Source organism: Gobio gobio (genome assembly GCF_949357685.1).
Source record: "Gobio gobio genome assembly, chromosome: 22".
NCBI classification, from domain to species: Eukaryota; Metazoa; Chordata; class Actinopteri; order Cypriniformes; family Gobionidae; genus Gobio; species Gobio gobio.
The window spans coordinates 44,146,395-44,161,233 of record NC_137118.1 but is presented as its reverse complement, the minus strand read 5'-3'; the positions used below and the strand labels follow the sequence as shown (position 1 = coordinate 44,161,233).

The 14,839-nt window shown below is 37.1% G+C and overlaps 1 protein-coding gene across 1 annotated transcript in view; it reads right to left on the bottom strand.

The window, feature by feature from the left end:
- Positions 1-14,839, bottom strand: part of ttc28 (tetratricopeptide repeat domain 28) — a 442,541-nt gene that overhangs the window by 426,192 nt on the left and 1,510 nt on the right. The gene's annotated exons all lie outside the window — the stretch shown is intronic.

Below are 14,839 nucleotides of genomic sequence, written 5' to 3'. Positions count from 1 at the left end.
ACAATTTTACTGTTTTTATTGTATTATTGATCAAATACATGAAAAAGTATGTGAACCACTTGCAGAATCTGTGAAAATGGGAATAATTTTAACTAAAGAGGGATCATACAAAATGCATGTTATTTTTTATTTAGTACTGTCCTGTATAAGATATTTTACATAAAAAAATTTTCCATAGTCCACAAAAAAACAAAAAAAGCTGAATTTATTAAAATAACCCTGATTAAAAAAAAAGTTTATGAACCATTGATTCTCAGTGCTGTGTGTCGTTCCCTGGCTGATCCACGACTGTTTTTTTGTTTTGTGATGGTTGTTCATGAGTTAAACTGCCCAATGTTCTTCAGAAAAATCCTCCAGGTCCTGCACATTCTTCAGTTTTCATATTTGAACCCTCTCTAGGACTGACTGTATGATTTTAAGATCCATCTTTTCAGACTGTGGACAATTGAGGGACTCAAACACAACTACTAAATAAGGTTGAAACATTCACTGATGCTCCAGAAGGAAACACGACGCATTAAAGGGTTAGTTCACCCAAAAATGAAAATTCTGTCATTAATTACTCACCCTCATGTCGTTCGACACCCGTAAGACCTCCGTTCATATTCGGAACACAAATGAAGATATTTTAGTTGAAAGCTGATGCTGAGAAAGGCTTCAGATAGGCCTCCATTGGCATTCAGTACATTTACACTCACAAGACCCATAAAAGGCTCTTAAAACGTCGTTACAAAGTCCATCTCACCACAGTGGCTCTACAATAATTTTACGATGCGACGACAATAGTTTTTGTGTGCAAAAAAAATCAAAATAACACCTTTTTCCAACTTGTTCTTGTCTTCCGTGTGTGCCTCCACGACGCATGCGCGAGAATATGACGCAGATCCGGCGTTCGGACACATGACCCAGAAGCGATTTGTTTACAAGCAGAGGAAGACGCGCGTGTCTAAGCTGTTGAATTCTACATTGATCGTGCTTTAGGTCTCGGCGTAGTTCTCAAAATCGGGCTAAAGTGTGCATTTCATGGATTCCCGAACGCCGGCGCTACGTCATATTCTCGCGCATGTGTCGTGGAGGCACACACGGAAGTCGAGAACAAGTGTGATAAAGGTGTTATTTTGATTTTTTTTTGCGCACAAAAGCTATTGTCGTCGCATCGTAAAATTATTGTAGAGCCACTGTGGTGAGATGGACTTGTAACGACGTTTTAAGTGCCTTTTATGGGTCTTGTGAGTGTAAATGTACTGAATGCCAATGGAGGCCTATCGGAAGCCTTTCTCAGCATCAGCTTTCAACTAAAATATCTTCATTTGTGTTCCGAATATGAACGGAGGTCTTACGGGTGTCGAACGACATGAGGGTGAGTAATTAATGACAGAATTTTCATTTTTGGGTGAACTAACCCTTTAAGAGCCGGGGGGGACTTTTGAACAGGATGAAGATGTCCAAATTTGTATTATTTTGTTTAAATATAATTTTTTTTTCATTTAGTACTGTCCTTCAGAAGCAACAGAAGATGCATGTTTCCTGGAAGACAAATTAAGTAGAATTTACCTTTAATTTCAAATTCAATAAGTTTTGACCCCCCGGCTCTTAATGCATCGTGTTTCCTTCTTGACCAACTTGACCAGCCCATGAACAACATTTAGCCAATCATAACAGGAGTTATTTGCATAAAGTCTTAAAGGTACAGCAGCAAAAACAGTTTGTTTAAAACTACATGTCGGAGAAAGGGTGATAAACTGCTTTCGGTGCATCGTGATTGACATTAGTGTACTCGAGTGGGAAAAAACAAAACATGACCTATTTCATTAAAAATGATGTTGACTCATGTTCAGTTCAGTTGTGTTTAACATGCAGCAAAGCAGATTTGCAGGGTTTTAGGATTATAATGGCAGGGTTAAGCACAAAGCGATCGCAGAAGAAACCTTTCTTCTTAATCTCCTTCAGAGTACGAAGGCAATCCTTGAAAAAACACAAAGCTCAAAAGTACAACCCTTCTGAAAGGCTCGAAGAACAGAACAAATGAACATATTTAAGATTTTAATATTACTCAACACACATTTCAAAATGATATGATGCTGTTACTACATTTCCCAATTCAATTGTCAATGCATTTGGAGTGTTTATCACAATACATATTGTTCCAAGATATTTATGTAGATAAAGAAGAAACTACGGGAGGAGCCAAAACTGTACTCGATACATACATGCACACATAAATGTTCATCTGAGCAAATGTAATCTCTATTGTTCAAAGGCTTGGGGTCGGTAAGATGTTTTTGAAACTCACCAAGGCTGCATTTATTTGATCAAAAATACTGAAAAAAACTGCAATATTGTGAAATATTATTACAATTTAAAATAAATCTTTTTTTAAAAAGTAATTTATATCCTGTGATTTATATCCTGTGAAGAAATCACTCTAATTAGAGCTAAATGTTCGACTAAAGGCTTAGATTAGACTATATTTTTGCATTATATATTAATGTATATTGTTAAATGCTAATTAGCTGATATGGTCGCCACAACATTGATGTCTAATTCAAATAACAGCAAAGAAGAACTTGAAGGAAAATGGTCAAAATGGTTCATGTCATTCATTTATTGAGCTATTTATTTCACAATAATATCATATAATCTGTTATATTGTGTCTGCACACAACACTAGCATCAGGCCGCGCTCATTGTTTTGGCTGTGAGGTCGATTCCTCGGGGAGACACACACCAGTGGCTCCTGCTAACTTTAGAGAATGCGGGAAATTTATGACTAGCCACCTAAGAGCTTCACATCTGGAGAATTCCCAAGAGCGACAGGGAAAAACAGGGAGGGGATGGAGATGGAGAGAAAAAGCAAGAGAGACAGAGAAAGTAAAACGGCAGGCGAAGAAAGCGACTCCAGCCTGTAATCTCACACACAGGCCACACCCCTCTTCCCTTCTGCAGGAATTCTGGGATAGCACAGCGGGATAATTACTTCCAGAGAGGCCAAAAGGAAGAGCCGGAGCACTAGAACGACAGCATGAGTGAAGGAGAGGAACGAAAACGGACAGGAAGACACGCAGCGCATCAGTGGGAAGAAAACCGAGTGCAAAAAGAAGCAAGGAAATGTGAGAGAAACTGAAATGATGTGCCATTTTACAACATTAAGCAGCAAAACAGCTGAACAACAGAGAGAAATACAGAGAAAAATATGTATTCAGCACCCTATGAGAAACTCTAAAGCAACAAAATACATTCATAAAGAGAAAAAACTTCAGTGCGTGTTGTTTTTGAACTCCCTGAAACACCTCCATTGTAGTCTTGAGTTTTCATCCGGGAACAAACACGCCATAATATTCCTCATTTAAATAATTAATACGCAGAATAAAGGGGCGGGGCCTGGTTGAGTTAGTTAGTAGTGTGTTGAAACTGGCGGTTATGGTAAAGGGCGGGAGATTTCCCAAACGCACTCGAAGCGCTTAACCAATAACAACACACTGCTCCAGCCGACCAATCAGAGCACATTGTGCTTTCAGAGGGCGGGGCTTCTTAGAGACGGGAACTAAACAGAGCGTTACTGACAGACTGGGAAGAGAGGAGCTGCAACAATGGAGAATATGGGGAAAATAATCAACATACAAGCAGGAAAACATGTTCTAGTAGAGCACAAAAACATCTTTATATCACATCTATCCTTCATCCTATCCTTCAGACAATTTCAATCCCAGAATGCCTTGCAATTAAGCTCACTGAAAACATGAATCCAAGATGGCAAACATTGTTGATGTTGATTACAAATTATATTCAATGCTTTCTTGTTTTCTTTCAACAATGCAATTTTGATCCCGTGTGCCTTATTTCCCGGAAAATTGTATATATTTTATATAGGCTAAAGTACAGTATATTTATTATGGATGCACCGATATGACAATTTTGGCCGATACGATTAGATAATTCTTTATAATTGAAATCTGATAACCGATATATTGGCCGATAAATCTAAATCCAAATTTTTATATAATATTCGAGAGCCTGATGACAAAAACAAAAGTCTCCGCATCAAAAGCCATGTCCCAAGCACACAATTATGATGTTTTCATGTTTTCATTATGTCGTCTATATGACAGACTTGAGCTGCTCATGTTGCTCTGAACTGTATTTTCCTTTTTGAAGTGATTCCAATCCTATTTCAAGCAATTCAAACCCATCATGGTGAACAGTGCACATCTGAAGTGTCTCAGCTGAAGGAAAAATACAATATTTATCGGCTTTAATATATCAGACAAATTTTCTTATCAGGCCGATAACGACATGGTGGCTGATATATTGTGCATCATTCATATATTCATATATATATATATCTCTATATCACATAACCACACAGCACAGAAAAACCTTTAATATTAAATAAAAAATGTTGCACTATGACTGTCATTTTTTAACATTTAGTTCCCTGGTATGGTTTGAACTTGTCCAATTGTTTTGAAGCTTCAGGAAAGTCTGGCAAAATCTACATCCACCCCAACAGGGCCAGACACAGATAACAGTGTTAGGCGTATTTATGTTGGCCGCTGTCTATATGGGCAGATAATGACAGCCTTGGTGGAGGTAATTCTGAACAGACAAATTTGGACCGCACCAGCGCAGAGATGGAGCCGGTGGTCATCTTCATCTTCAGCTGAGACAACAGACCTCACAAATGTTAATCAGCACGAGAACACGTAACATATGGAACACATGTCCGACTCCAACTTCACTCAACAGGCCAAAAATAACAGCTGTAAACTGACCACACACATAATAATGGACATGCTGAATGTAGTCATGCTCCAGTCCTCAGTGATCTCTGGACACGGGCTAATTCCATTAGTGTCTTGAGTGATTTGATTGATTATCTTTGAGTCTAAATGGCTGGAGAATATCAAGACGGCATCAAATCTGAGCTCACGCTGGTCACAACCCAAAGCACTGCCAAATAACAATCTTAAAGGTAGGGTAGGTAAGAATGATCTAAAACACTTTTGTCCAAATTTGTTTAAACTTTTTTTATATGTCAATACATAATTAAAATGTAAGTACTCTGAAAAAGAGAGTATAAAAAAAAAATTGAGTGACTCTAGACTTTTTAATCTGCAATAAACACCGCTCATTATTTTGGTTCGGCCCGAAACAAGTGATTGGCTTGGGCGACTGTCACTCTCTCTCGCTACCATGGCAACCGCCGCTTCTGCTCCAGGATCTGCCCACATGCGCGCGCCCCAGTGTTGCCAAGTCGGGCTACTTCTACACTGTTGCCACGGCTGTTTTTCATCTCCGCGGGTTGAAGCGACCCCAATTATGTGATGTTTTGCCCCGGGATTTGCGAATTTTAGCAGGCAGTCCTACCAAAAAGACATATTTTACCCCCCAAATGCGAAAACGAGAAACACGATTGGGCTTGTTTTGGACTAGTTTTGAGTAGCAATTGGGCGGATTTTGTTGTGAAAACCTGGCAACCCTGGCGCACCCGTTTGATTTGAGGAGTTCACGAGGCTGTATTTCTGCTGGACAGGTAATCTTTCATTTTGATTATACATTTTTTTGGTTTATGTTTTCATGAAGCATGTCTCACTAGCACACGTAGCTGCCTAATATAGCTAACATAACATTACTTAGCATAAAGTTACAATGTTATACACTTAGCGAACCATTAGTAGAGATGTTAAATACTCAATATGCTTAGCTCAAGTTGATCGCTGTCGTGTTGAATTTCGCAAAATGTAACTTTAGATAACAAAATGCATGTGTAAAAGCTAGTACACCGCATCAAGGAACTTTTTTTAGAACTAAGTTAGCTTTAGCTACTACCCTCTGTCTAAACTCTTTTACCATGTTCAACGGGAACTTTACCTGCACGTTTATTTCGGCCCTTGGTTTGTTTTTATATTCTCTACCAATGTTTACTGATGTTTTTATCTTGTATCTGTATGTGTCGTAGACACTGTGTTGTGTGTGTATTTTAAACTTTACCAGTATCGTTATTCTAGCTTGATAGTGAGTACTAAAAGACATCTTATTTGTTTATATTCATAATGATAAAGTTAGATTTTTTATTACATGTGATTCTGACATGATGTTACTACATGCACTTCTTCTCCGCTCGTCTCAGGTAAATAATGCGTCTTTCAGCTGAGCTGATCGCGGTCGGCGTAGCGCGTTGATGTGTTTTGGGGGCGTGGCTTTGGAAAGAGCCCAGAAGGGAGAAGGTGGAGTGAATGGAAATAATGAGCTGTCTTTAAAACAGTCGTGAGAGGTCTACAGACACTCAATTTTTATACTTTCTTTTTCAGAGTACTTACATTTTAATTATGTATCGATATATAAAGAAAGTTTAAACAAATTTGGAAAAAAAAAATTTTAACCAAATCTTACCTACCCTACCTTTAAAGGTCCAATTGTCCTGAATATTTCGAGTCGTATTATAAAAAAAATGACATTGTCCTTTTGAAATAAAAGAGTTAAGCTGCAAAAATGTCTTCATTTTAAACTTTCTGACATGAAACCACATGACCTCCCACATTTACACATCAATGACGTGTATTTGGTGTGGAAATTAAGTAAGGAGATAGATATAGTTATTTAATAAAGTCTATGTCTACACTACTATTCAAAACTTTGGGGTCAGTAAGATTTTTTTTTTCTTTTTGAAAAAAAGCCAATTCTGTTCACCAAGGCTGCATTTATTTGATCAAAAATACAGTCAAAGCTGAATTTATCATCATTACTCCAGTCTTCAGTGTCACATGATCCTTCAGAAATCATTCTAATATGATGATTTGATGCTCAAGAAACATGATTATTATCAATGTTGAAAACAGTTGAGCTGCGTCATATTTCTGTGTTTTCGGGATTCTTTAATGAATGGAAAGTTTAAAAGAACAGCATTTATTTGAAACAGAAATCTTTTGTAGCATTATAAATCTCTTTGTTGTCACTTTAATGTAAATATAATGCACCCTTGTTGAATAATAGTATTAATTTCTCTGAAAAAAATCTATGATTCTAAACTTTTGATTTTATGGATTTCGTATTAATTAATTTTTAATCTTAATTAAATGTTATGAATTAAACAGCTCGTAAACAGACTTTTTCACTAGAAAACTTGTTAAATGTAACAGTATTATGCAATCGTTTAAGACATTTGCCCCTTTTTTTTGGCATAAAGCGTTCTTTAAAAACTGAGCCAAAAACCCTAGGGTACTAAAAAGTCTTGGAGTCACGCACTAGCTGAGCTTTAGAAATGATTGGGAGTGCTAAGACTTTCTCCAGGTATTATAGACCTCTGAAATAATCTATAGCAAAACAACAATAATACAGCATCATTAACAATGATGTTCTGGCCCTAATGATCAATAATCTAAATCTGACCACTGTTTATGCACCATCATAAACACAGGTGCAATGGACACTAGGGACAATGCTTTAAAAGCACGGTGATAACCCAGTGTGTGTTTGTTATTAACAGCACAGGGTCGGCCAGAGGACGCCGGATTGTCCAAATGTGGTGTGAAAATTGATTTGGGTAAAATATATAAAGGTTGTTTTTTTTTCCCCTCCTGAAGTGTTCTTCCTGTCTGATCAGCGCTCACTTCAAACAGCTGAGCGGATGCTAAAACTCAAACTACTAAACTAGAGGCTAACAACAAGACCTTTTAACCTGTCTAGAGCCAACATGTGAGACACACACACACACACACACACACACAAACACAGCAAAATCTAGTTATGACTCTCAAAACTAAGAGTGAATCTCATGAAATCTGTCAATACTAAAAATGTTTTTTGTTAATTGTAGCTGAAATAAAATAAATATTGAATGTACTAAATATAAATGTAAACTGTAAAAATGTAAACGAAAATTAGAAATACATTTAAGTTAAATTACTAAAATTACTAAAACTAAATAAAATCAAATGTAAATATTACATGAAAAAAAAACTGAAATGTTGCAAAAACGGATATACATAAATTTAAGTTCAAGTACTAAAAGAATCAAATTGAATATAAAATAAATAAAAAATACAACAAAATACAAAAATGACAATTGCACAGCAAAATTACAAAAATGTGGGAAAAAACATAAAACATACAAATAAATGTTAATTCAAAATACTAACAAATACGATAATATATTAAAATAACACTTTCAAGAACACATTTGAATCATATTTAACACTGAAATCAACAGAAAGAGATGACATCATATTGTGCTCATATAAAAGGAACCCTGTTTTCTGCCACATTACTAAAATTAATTAATTAATTAATTACAATTAAGTTCAAAATCACTCTCATTGGTTGGTGCTTATACTGTTTACCGTTTTGTCCATAGTGAGTAGCGGAAAGTGTGGAGAGAGTGTATATACCTGACGATTATTCGATTAAAAATGAGCAAAATGTCAAAAAGACATTCAAGCATATTTTACTTTTCATGTCCGTGAATGGAACTGCATCGCGGGACATTTCTGCTAATACCAATCATGATAGCGGGAGACACGGTCAACGCGAGTCAGATCAGTCAGAATCGGAAATTGATGTGATGGAAGATGTTCCGGGAAAACTGAAGTTGTATGGTCATGTATAAATATAAATATATAAAAATGATTATGACATGTTGTGGTGAGAGTTTGACACACCAAACAGAGTTGATCCCCGTGTCTCTCTGCTTCCCTGTCTGTCTGCCCGCTCCTGATCCCACCCTCCGTCTCGAGCAGGTCAGGGGGCTGAGGCGCATTCCTGGGAAAATGAAAACAAGCCTCTCCTCTGGCAGGCATCAGGCAGCCGGTGGAGGAGTTGATGCCCGCTCATAAGGGCCCGCGGGGCGTCGACTCGACTTTATACTATCTGCCTGTCCAACAGCTGTCTTCAGCCTTCTCCTCTGCCCAAAAGCTTTCCAAACATCTGAGCATCTCACGAACATCTAAAGACTGACCCAATAACACTGGTTATTCAGTGAAACACAGTAGTGCCAAATGCAGCATATGCTGTGCTATGAACACTGGCTTAGCTAACTTAACTAGACAGATTTCCTTGTTCAACTACCAGCAGGTACACCACCAAACCAGCAAGAACAGCAGTGCAGGTCTGTTCTGATAGGTCCATTATAGGGCTGCAACTAGGGTTGTGCCGATGGACGATGATGGCTGACCGACATCACAATGGAGCGCGACCATCGTGATGCCACGCCCCCGTTGCGAGTGCGACACACACTAATCCTCTTCTATAGTATTAGTTAGACTAAAAACTTAGCAGGAATTGCTCTGTAAATTAAATTGAGAATGTAACTACTGCATATATGCTATTTTAAATACTGTAGTCTATGCCAGATATATATAGCCTACATTTTTAAATCATTTGAGGCTGAAACATCCATATGCATGCGTGTTTATTTTAGCACTTCCGTCAGTGAAACAACACAGCCTATAAAACATTTAAACGATTTTCAGTAAATAATCGTTACCTCAAGAATATAAGAAAATTAAATATTAGTTAGAAAAATATTTTATTCATACTATTTCCCTGCAAAGATGCGTCATATACCACTCTGCGCTTTGAGAGGAATGTGGGACACAAGTTGGATAGACAACTTCTCGAATATCTTCATCTTCATGTGTTCTCCTGATGTTGCAAGGCAACACTTGTAAAAGTTCTGAAGAGCGGATTTTATCTTCCACAAGGGCAAGACATTTAGGCAATGTTTGATTATTCACTGCCAGAGAAAACGAAACTAAAATCACCGCGGCGTGTGTGTGAAATGCGCTATTCAAATAGACCGCTATTCTTGACGCGCCTAACCAAGTTTAATAACAAGAACAAACTGTGTTAAATACAATTTGAAGTAAAAAGGTATTCGTTCTAGAGTGTTTTTTATAGGCTACTTTACCACAGTAAAGGATGTGAATAGTTAATAGACTTAATTATAAGCAAACGAAAGGAAGAAACGATATAATCCCCTGCGAAAATGGCGACGTGAGTGAAGATTTATGAAAAGAAACGAGATGTCCATGTCCATTGGGATAAAATGGACTGGGCCTATTGTTAAAATTCACGGAAAATCGAGTGACCAGATCCAGATTGCAAAGCAGAATGAAAAAGTGCTATCTGACCATTATTTCCTTTCTAGGCTAAAAGCTTTGTGCTTCACTCCTGTGGTAATATTCACGTCCAAGTTGCAACAGCATTCACATACAAAACACTGGGTTAGTAAAATAACGAAATTATTTTTTTAAGAGTAGAAAATAGTATTTATGTAAAGAGATATATTTAAAAAAAAAAAGAGCTCAACTCTTAAGTGGAAGGAACCTATTTTTTTCCCCTCACGTGCAACCTAGCGGATGATTCATTATTTGGGTTAGTACAAAATAACGAAATGATAGTTTTAAGTAGAAAGTAGAAAATAGTATTTATGTAGGCCTAAAGAGATATAGTATATTATCTACCTATTTACATAATTACCCCCCCCCCCAAACGACGATATCATCGACCATCACGATGTTTTACTGTAAACATCGTCAACTGCCAATTTAGGGGACATCACCCAACCCTAGCTGCAACAATGATTCGTTGTTGTTCGTTGTGTCGCGCTACTATTATGCCCCTCAAAAATTATGACGCGGAGATGTTTGAGTATAAAAAAAAAGCACAATTGAGCGCAAAGCAGAGTGGAAGCGGGCGAGCCGTGCTGTACCCGTCGTACAAGCTTTCCTGTAGCTCAAACAGTAGAGCATGGGGCTAGCAACGCCAAGGTCATGGGTTCGATTCCCAGGGAAAGCAAGAACTGACTAAATGTCAAATGTGTAACTTGAATGCAATGTAAGTCGCTTTGGATAAAAGCGTCTGCCAAATGCATAAATGTAAATATACCACGCAGCAGAAAAGCAAACCAAGCCGAGCCGTAGGCTACCAGTCGAAAAGCGCCATTAATAAATCGAAAAAGTGTGTTAATTTCAGCAAAAGCGACGCGACATGGCATGGCATGGGAGCACCACAGTGGTGATTCATATGGTTGGGAACCGAGAACCGGTTCTTATGTAGAACCGAAACTGATTTTTGAAAAATTCCAGAACCGCGCAAAATTCCTAAGTTTCGGTTCCGAAAACGGTTCTGGTGCAATGTGTGTGCGAAGCGCTGGAAGCGTATCCTTTAATAGCGAGTGACATCCAGTGTTGCCAAGTCCGTGGTTTTCCCGCGGAATTGGGCTGCTTAAACACTGTTGACGTGGGCTGTGTTTAAGTCCGCGGGTTGAAGAGACCCCAATTATGTGATATTTAGCTCCGGAAATGCACATTTTACCGGAGAAGCCCCCCTGAAACGCGATTGGGCTTGTTTTGGGCTAGGTTTGAGGAGTAATTGTGCGGGTTTTGTTGTGAAAACCTGGCAACCCTGGCTCATCTCATCATGAATATTAATTACATTGCCTGCCGCTTCCAGGAGTGCAACGCAGTTCAGCACTGAAAGCCCTCGCGCAATCAGCATGGCGAAGAGAAAGTCACAAGTATGGATTCATTTCCAAAGAATGAATGATAATGAAGCAAAATGTAACATGTGAAAAGTTAATAACATGCAAAGGAGGCTGCACTAGCAATTTGACAAAACATTTGCTACAGCACAGAGCCATAGGGCTTATACCAGATTTATAGTAAAAGGCCTAATATATATATATATATATATATATATATATATATATATATATATATATATATATATATATATATATATATATATATATATATATATATATATATATATATATATATATATATATATATATATATATATATATATGTCAACCGTTGAGTCACCATGGTTTGAGTAAGCGTTTAGGCACAATTACCTTTGTAATGCTGAATTGCAATTTATTATTTACAAGTTCACTGAATAACTTAATTACTATTAAATTAATATACAACTAATTCATAAATATAAATAATAAATATAATTTATAACTTGGTTTTATTCAGAGACAGAGAGATAAAATTTAATAAGATAATTTCAGAGGTGTTCATTTGAAAAAAAATTGGTTGCAAGAATGGCTTAATTAATACTGTAATATATGTACAGTACAGGACTTTTTTGACATTGCCAACCTGTAAATTAATTTTAGAGCAAGTAATAAACACAAAATGGATTGTTTGAGTTGCGTATTGTGCCTTTTTCCTTTACCACTATTTGTTTAATAATTTTAATGGAACCGGAATCGGAACCGGAATCGTTAGGCGGAACCGGAACCAGAACCGGAACCGGAACCGGAAAATTTCTCACGATTCCCAACCCTAGTGATTCAGCACCTAAAATGAAAACATCTTGGAGTCCTTGATGAGGAGGAAAAGAGTTCAACAGCAGGGGAACGTTAATTACTGCGGAATTATCGTAAATACGAGTTTCCGAAGTAAAAATTGCACATGAACGCCCCCGCATTCTGAAACTTGAATGCAATGAGCTCGTAATCACGACTTCAGAAGTCGGAATTATCTAATTTCCGATAGCACATGAAGGCAGCATAAGTCACTACAAAATCCCACTTTTGTTCCGTTTGGAAGTGAGGAGCGTGCCGTCCCTCCAGTAGCTCTTCTGGTGCTTGTTTACTCGTTATCCAGCTTGACAAGCATGACAAGTTAGCGTTAGCTTGTTAATAACAGTAGTAAATAGGGGTGTAACGGTACACGTATTCGTATTGAACCGTTTCGGTCCAGGGCTTTCGGTACAGTACGCGCGTGTACCGAACGGTTATGAATGCAATCTTTAACAGTTAACAGTCGGCTTGTTTAAAACACGGAACACACTTCAATCCGAGTCCCCATATGAACATATTGAGTATTCAGTCCATTTTATGCCGATAAATGCCGTTTTAACGCTCTATAATGTGACATGACTGATAGACGCGTATCAGTTCAACTTCAAGCGGCAGCGCGCGGCGCGCTAGAGTGAACGCGATCATCTCTTCTAAAGAATAAACATAAATTAATATCTTAAGGTATGTTGAGTAGGGGTGTAACGGTACACAAAACTGACGGTTCGGTACGTACCTCGGTTTTGAAGTCACGGTTCGGTACGAGTTCGGTACAGCAGATTTACAAAATTGCTTTTTATTTATTTTTTATATTTAACAGTGGTTTACTGGAGAAAAAAGTGTCCTAGAATGAATTAAATTATATCTAAAAGTTTATTTAAGATATTTCTGTAAATTATATAGGGAGCCCTTACTTGTACATTAATATTAAAGGTTCACAACAGAGCCCAAACTATTAGCCTAAATTCCGTTGCTATTTATTTTTAGGTATAATAATCAACACTCAAATAACACATTGTGTGCAAATATGTAAACTTCACATAAGGCAGTTTTTGCATTAACTTCTAAATCTAATTATAAAATAGTTTTTTTCTCCAAATCGTTGTTGAAATATAATAATTTATATACAGTGTCTGTCATTTTCATGACAGGTTTATTTAACATGCATGAAATAATCAAGACATAACTAACAGGTTAAGTAGAATATAATGAATATAACGGCTAATATAGAGCATATATTTAGCGAAAGAGTTGATTTCTCTAGTGAATAAAATTCTGTGGACACTGAATGACTGCCTGAGGTAAATGTGATGCTAACGTTACATGACATTGTTTAGTTCACAAGCAGTTATAGGTACGTACCGAACCGTCAGTTTTGTGTACCGTTACACCCCTAATATATATACATTTCAAATGAATTAAATGTTTTTTAAAATAGACTGCAGCAATTAACATTTAGTCAAAACCTCTAGTACAAGTTCATTTGTTCTGTTGTCTATTCAGAACTGTGGGAGAATCATTGAATCATGATCTCCATTTTAAACAAAAATCATGATTTTTCAGGCACTGATACATTCGGAGATTTTGGACTATTTTGCCTATATAACTTGTCTTCTTTCAGACTAGTGGAAAAAAATATTTAAAACAGTTTCATTTTATTACACCATCTATTTTTATCTGTAGATTTCTATTACAATACATCATTTTAAAGACGTTTTCTTAAAATGAGCTCTCTCATGCACTTAATCCAGTTCAGCAACACTTACTGTACATACACCGAACTTTACAGAATTATTCCTGTTATGATAAATGAAATATTGCATTGGCTAATGTAACATCTGGGGTCCTGAAGGAAAAACAGTTAAGAACCAATGGTCTATCACCTCAGTTTAAACATAGTTTGGCCAAATTGATGCATATTCTCTAATGCATATGTTTGCAATCAGGATGCATGTGCGCATTAAACACTTCCTTGCATTTATAATGCAAGGATGGAATTTCATTCTCACTGCTGATGGTTGACAATTACTGCTACTAAATATTTAATTCAAGATGATTTTGTAATCTGCCCAAGGAGACTTTGTGCTGTCCCCTGAAACACTGGCCTTAACTGATTCAGTTGGAAATTTTCTCTGCATTCTCCCAGTCTGGGTTCAAAGAAAACACAGGTGCACCCACCAACATCTGGAGAGTCTGAAAACACCACCAAACATGACATGGTCTGCTGGGAACGACCACGGTGGAGGTCGCCTGGATGACAACCTGATGTAACTTTCGTCAAAATCCTGTCCAAAATCTGAACACATCCCTACTGTAAGGTAGAGCACACAATATGGTGTCGCTGACATAATTGGCTTTCTTTATCTGGGAAGAATTTAAATAAAAATGTTTGAGAAGTTAAAGAAAATAAATAAAGGAACATGATGCATTAAAGATAGGGTAACTGTTTCAAGCAGTAAGGAAAAAATACTATGGTAGTCAATGGTTGCTCTATCTGCTTGGTTACAAACATTCTTCAAAATATCTTCT